This window comes from Tamandua tetradactyla, chromosome 21 (assembly GCF_023851605.1).
Source record: "Tamandua tetradactyla isolate mTamTet1 chromosome 21, mTamTet1.pri, whole genome shotgun sequence".
Lineage (NCBI taxonomy): Eukaryota > Metazoa > Chordata > Mammalia > Pilosa > Myrmecophagidae > Tamandua > Tamandua tetradactyla.
In genome coordinates this window covers 61019225-61025265 of record NC_135347.1, presented here as the reverse complement: position 1 = coordinate 61025265, position 6041 = coordinate 61019225, and the positions used below count along the sequence as shown (strand labels likewise).

At 41.7% G+C, this 6041-nt stretch overlaps 1 pseudogene; it reads right to left on the bottom strand.

The window, feature by feature from the left end:
* Positions 1 to 3873: 3873 nt before the first annotated feature.
* LOC143665232 (electrogenic sodium bicarbonate cotransporter 4 pseudogene) lies at positions 3874 to 4882 on the bottom strand (annotated as a pseudogene).
* Between the last annotated feature and the right edge of the window lie 1159 nt (positions 4883 to 6041).

Genomic DNA, 6041 nt, shown 5'->3' with positions numbered 1-6041 from the left:
TGTGAAGCAGCAGCTGCATCTGCATCACACAGGGTCTCTGCATCACAGTTTGGAACAAAGTCTCGGCTCATGCCCCTATAGCATAAATTGTGGACAAGGCAATAAAGTTATTTTTTAGCTGTCATTAAATTTTTGCAATTATTTTTTAATAGCAGCTAGCATTATTTGGCCTGTGTAAAAACCCTATATTAATTTTTATAACCTTATATTGAGACTCCTAAATAGTAGAACATACATTCTTTTCAAATGTACATGGAATAGTCTCCAGGATAGACCATAAACTAGGCCATAAATCTAACCTTGATAAATTTTAAAAAGTTGAAATCATACAGAATGTGTTTTCTGATCACAATGGAATGAAATCAGAAATCAATGATAGGAGGAAATTTGGAAAATTCATAAATACGTGGAAATTAAATAATAAACTGCTAAATAACCAATGAGTCAAAGAAGAAATCAAGAGAGAAATTAGAAAATACTTTGAGATGAATGAAAATGAAGACATTATATTCTAGTTTGCTAGCTGCCAGAATGCAATATACCACAAGTGGAATGGCTTTTAAAAAGGGGAATTTAATAAATTGCTAGTTTACAGTCTAAGGCTGAGAAAATGTCCCAATTAAAGCAAGTTCATAAAAATGTCCAAACTCATGCACCAGCAAGAGGTCACCTTCACTCAAGAAAGGCCAATGAAGTTCAGGATCTCTTTCTATCAACTGGAAAGGCACATTGTGGGAATGGTGACATCTTCTACTTTCCTCTCCAAGCCTCTTGCTTCATGAAGCTCCCCCAGGGGCAAACTCCCTCATTTCCAAGGGTTGCTGGCTGGTGGACTCTGAAGTTCTTGTGTCTCTGCTGCTCTCGTCATTCTCAAGTTTCTCCAAAATGCTTCCTCCTTAAAGGATTCCAGTAAAGTAAGCAAGACCCACCTGGAATGGGTGTCACATCTCCCTCTAATCAAAGGTTAATACCCACAACTGGGCGTGTCACATCTCCGTGGAGATGATCTAATCAAGTTTCCAACCTACAGTACCGAACAAGGATTATATGAAACTGTTGCTCCCACAAAACTGATTAGTATCAAAGCATGGCTTTTCCAGGGTACATAAATCCCTTCAAACCAGCACATATAACATACCAACATTTATAGGATGCGACTAAAGCAGTGCTTAAAGGGATTTTTTTTTAACACACTGGATTAAGTTTTACTGGATTATGGTTATTTTACAAGTGGAAAAAATTACTGACCCCTACTGCTTGGAAAAGTAACAACATGGCAACCTGTTAAAAGTTACTGAAATTAAAATGTTCATGCATCCACAAAAGAAAATAGCATGTAAGGTGATAAGACAGTGATCAATTTATAACAAAAAATTAACATCACAGTTTTCCAGTTTGTTTGATTAATTAGACACATTTACTACTGAATCCATAACATTTTTACAGTTTAGTTTGGACAAAGTGCTACTGCAAATCAGCCAGGTTTAAAACTAAGTGTTACAGGTAGATTGTCAGTGCTCCTTGGCCTAGTACAGATGACGATGAAAGAATTTACACTTAAGATCAGGCAATGGTTCCCAATTAAGAACAGCTAAGTACTTCTGCTGTTCTGGGTAGAGGTGATAGAGGTTTATAATTTTACCTCTTGGCAGTATCCTTTGGAGGGAAGCTCTGAGATTTAAGTCAACATATTTATTGAGAGCTTTCTACAGTCCGTGCATTATACTAGGCTTATGTAGTAAATCTAACTAAAATGATTTACTCAAGATTCAAATCCATAGCTGTTTTGGAGAAAGTAAATGACAGATGCAGTGTTAAATAAACATGGTTGGGGTTTGTTAAAATGGATTGAAGATAAATTTTGCTTTATTATTAACTGTTTAACTTCTTTTTTTAATTAGAGAAGTTGTGGGCTTACAGAACAATCATGCATAAAATACAGGAGTCCCACTCACCACTCCACTATTAGCCCCTTTCATTTGTGTGGGACATTTGTTACAACCGATGAAAGCACATTTCTATAATTCTACTATTAACCATAGTCCATGGTTTAACTTATGGTTCACTGTTTGTATAATTCCATGGATTTAAAAAAAATTTATTCTATTATCATACATACAACTTAATATTTCCCCTTTTGACCACAGATATATAGTTCAATGCTGTTAATTATTATAACTGTTTTTAATCTATCTAATGACTTATCATTCATTTAATTTTTTTTTTTTTGTATGCTGTAAGGCAGGGCCACATTTCATTCTTTTTTCCATGTGAGTATCCGGGTATTGCAGCACCATTTGTTGAATTTTGTTTGTCTCTTTGTTTGTTTTGGGGAAAGTCAGGGACTGGGAATGGAACCCAGGTCCCCCGCATGGCAGGGGAAGAATTCTACCACGGAACCACCCGTGCACCCCTCATCATTCATTTAAAGTACTATTTTCATTAATATTTGAAAAGTTAGTCTTCTAAAATTTGACATTTATTCTGCTTATCATGTAATGCTCATGTGAGTGGGAGTTTGACTTTGGAAATTAAACCATTGAAAATATACAAGAAAGACCCATCCAAATGCATAGAGATTTGATTCTGGGCAAGAAAAATCAGTAATATTAATTTAAAGGATCATTTTGTATAACATTTGGCTTGAAATCTCAATTTAACAAGAACTATTTTATTTTAAAAACATTCATCTACTCGAATGTATTAGTTCTTTGCCTTCACAGATTTTTGGAACTGACTTTTCCACTTGCTAATGCCCAAATTCTGTGCTGGAGCAAGACCCATCACACAGATGGCTGAAACTTTTTGTATGACCCTTAGAAAACCAAATGAGATAAAGAGAAAAGCTTTTACCTTCTTGGCACTTTTGAATATGTAAAATGCAAAACAAATTTTCCAACCTTGGTTTATTAAAGTAAGAGTATTTTAATCATTCTTTCAAGACCATCTTTTATTCATTTTAAATACAAATGGACTCTTTCACTTTATCTCAGTTATGGTTTTGGGAAGCAAGCATTTTTTCATTTCAGAATAATGTCATAGTTTCTATTCTGGATTGCATTTAAAAATAAAGTGTAAAATTTGGGCTTAGGTTATTTCAATCACTACACAGGGAAGAAGAGAGTTTTGCAACTAAGCAGTAGTTTTCGATGACATTTCCATTTTTTATTAATCAGTCACAGAGAGGGTAAAGGTTTTGGTCCAGATTCTCACAGCTAAGACTAAGTCATGCCTTCACTCTGACCACCATCTGAGCTAAGCTGTGGCATCGAAGAGGGCAGTCTTGCCATCAGCTTCTCTTCCACGTTTGTCCAAGACTGTGAAGTCATGGTCTGACTCCATCTGTTTTCGTTTCCTAGGCTGCTGAGCAGACACCATGAAATGTGTGTTGGCTTAAATGATGAGGACTTACTACCTTTCAGTTTGAGGCCAAGATAATGTGTAAGTCGAGGCTTCATCAAGGCAAGGCTACTTCCTGAATAACAATTCTTCTGTCACATGGCAGCATCTGCTAGTCTCCATTCTCTTCCAGGATTTCATTGCTTTCAGCTTCTTGCTTCTGTGTTTTTCTCTCTCTTTAAGGACTCCAGTAAGAGGGTTAAAACCCATCCTGAATCAGGTGGGTCACATCTTAACTGAAGAAGACTCATCAAAAGATCCTACTTCCAATGGATTGACACTCACTGGAATGGATTAGATTTAAGAACATGACTTCCTGGGTATAGACATTTCAAAACCACCACAATCTCCATTTTCACGTGTGACATCATGAAGACTGGGTTCCACGCATAGTTGAAAGCAGATGAAGTTGGACAGGAAATTTTGAACTGCAAAGTAATGCTTCAATGAAGTTCTGAGTTACTGAAGGAAGAGTCAGAGTGAGTACTCCGACTGGAAGATCTTTTTCTGGGAATGCTGTTTGGGGGGATCTGAATGGGTACTTTTGATGGGAATCTCTGTAACTGAGTGAGGAGGGAACTGGGGCACCTTAAAAGTATTTCTAGGGGCCTCTATTCTCCTTCTCTGGTAGAATGTTGTCAATCCAGGAAAGGTCATGCTGGGAGAAGATGAGGTCCAGAAGCCTTTGAATGATGCTGAGATCCAGGACCATGACAGGGAAGACGATGGTGGCCATCGTGGGCTTGAGGATCAAGAGCACAGTCAGGCAAAGGATTTGCACCAAGGTAAAGAGGTGGCTCTGGTGTAGGGGCACGTGCTGCAGGAAGGCATGGCCCAGCTTGTGCTTGGCTGGCACTATGAAGAGCTTGCAGTGTTCCTAGAACTTGATGCCATTCTGGGAGGCCACAACCATGTAGAGGAAGACTCCATATAGTGCAAGCATGGACCTACTTCAGGGTGGGAGCCAAGAAGGTTGAGAGTCCTGTTGGGATGAAGGTGAGGATGCTGATTGTTCTCTGTTCCCTCACCCCCAGGAACTGGAGCTGTTCCTCGGGGGGGCTGGCTCCATCTCCATCTTGAGGCTGTCAAGGGAAGCCCCATAAAGGGGCACAGAGCCATGAGGATGCCCACCCAGAACAGGTCCAGACGTGAGGCAGCAGCCTTCTGCAGCTTGTTCTCCTGGTTGACAATGACGGTTGATCTGCTGGTCCAGAAAGATCAGGAAGGTCACCAGCAGGGTTGGCAGTATGCTGGCCAGATACATTCACCATGGGTTCTTCCCAAAAGGGGCTACGAACCAGCCAGTCAGCAGCAGGCACTCGGTGTCCCTGGGCATGTGCAGCTTGGGGGTTTCCAGGCCTAAGCAGGAACTGATTCCACAGAGGAGCAAGACAGAGAAGATGGTGGAAGAGTTGGCCACCAGAGCCCAGACCCTGGTAGGGAAATAGTTGTTGAATTTGAACTTCTTCAGGGTCAGGGTCATGGAGCATTTCCTGACTAAAAGAAGGAAGATATGAGTGCAGGGTCTGGGATGAACTTCAGGAATTCCGGGCAGGCACCTGCCATGGTTCAGACGCCCTTTGCTTAGTCCCATGCTGGGAGACGAAGGGGGCTGCACAGAGACAGTGATGTTTGGTGCCGGTGGAGGCTCCCTGAACGCAGATGTACACAGTGTGTCGAGGATGGCACGCTCGCATTTGTAGGTGGTGATGGAGTGAAGTGCACATTGGTGGGGCAGTACCGGGAGTCATGGGTCGTGCTGATGGCTCTGGAGACGAAGGTGAAGCTGATGAGGGTAGAGGAGCCCTCCTCAGTGAGGTGAAGCCCGTGTCTGTGGACAGCCGAGTGGAGAGCCAGAGGTGGGCCTCCACGTAGCCCAGGCCGCTGCCTTTGCTGAGGTCAAAGAGGAGTTTCTCAAAGATGAGGATGGGCCTGGTTTTGGTTTGCTAACTGCCAGAATGCAATGTATCAGAAATGGAACGGCTTTTAAAAAGAGAATTTATTAAATTGCAAGTTTACAGTTCTAAGGCCATAAATATGTCCAAACTAAGACATCTAGAGAAACTTACCTTGGCTCAAGGAAGGCTGATCTGGGAAGGCACATGGCTGGCGTCTGCTGGTCCATGTTGTGTGGCTTCCAGCTTCTGATGCAGTATTTTCCTCCCTAAGCGTCGTGGGCCTCACTTAGTTCCTCAGGGACGCAATTCTGGGTTTTGATTGTTTAGCATCTCATGGGAAGGCACATGGCAATGCCTGCTGGGCTCTGCCCGTGTCTAGGCACCTGCTCCCTCTGTCGGCACTCCAAGCGTCTCCAAAATCCATGTCTCTGTCAGCCCTGAAGCAATATTCTCCATGCGTCTACATCTGCACTTTCTCCAAAATGTTTCTCCTTTTTAAAGGACTTTAGTAAATGAATCAAGACCCACCTTGAATGGGTGGAGTCACATCTCCATCTCATCAAAAGGTCACACTCATAATCGGTCGTGCCACATCTCTGTGGAAACAATTCAGTCAAATGGTCTCCACCCTGCAATACTGAATCTGGATTAAAAGAAACGGCTGCCCCTACAAGGCTGGATCAGGATCAAAACACGGCTATTCTGGGTCCATAATAGCTTCAAACTGGCCCAGACCTTGTGCTG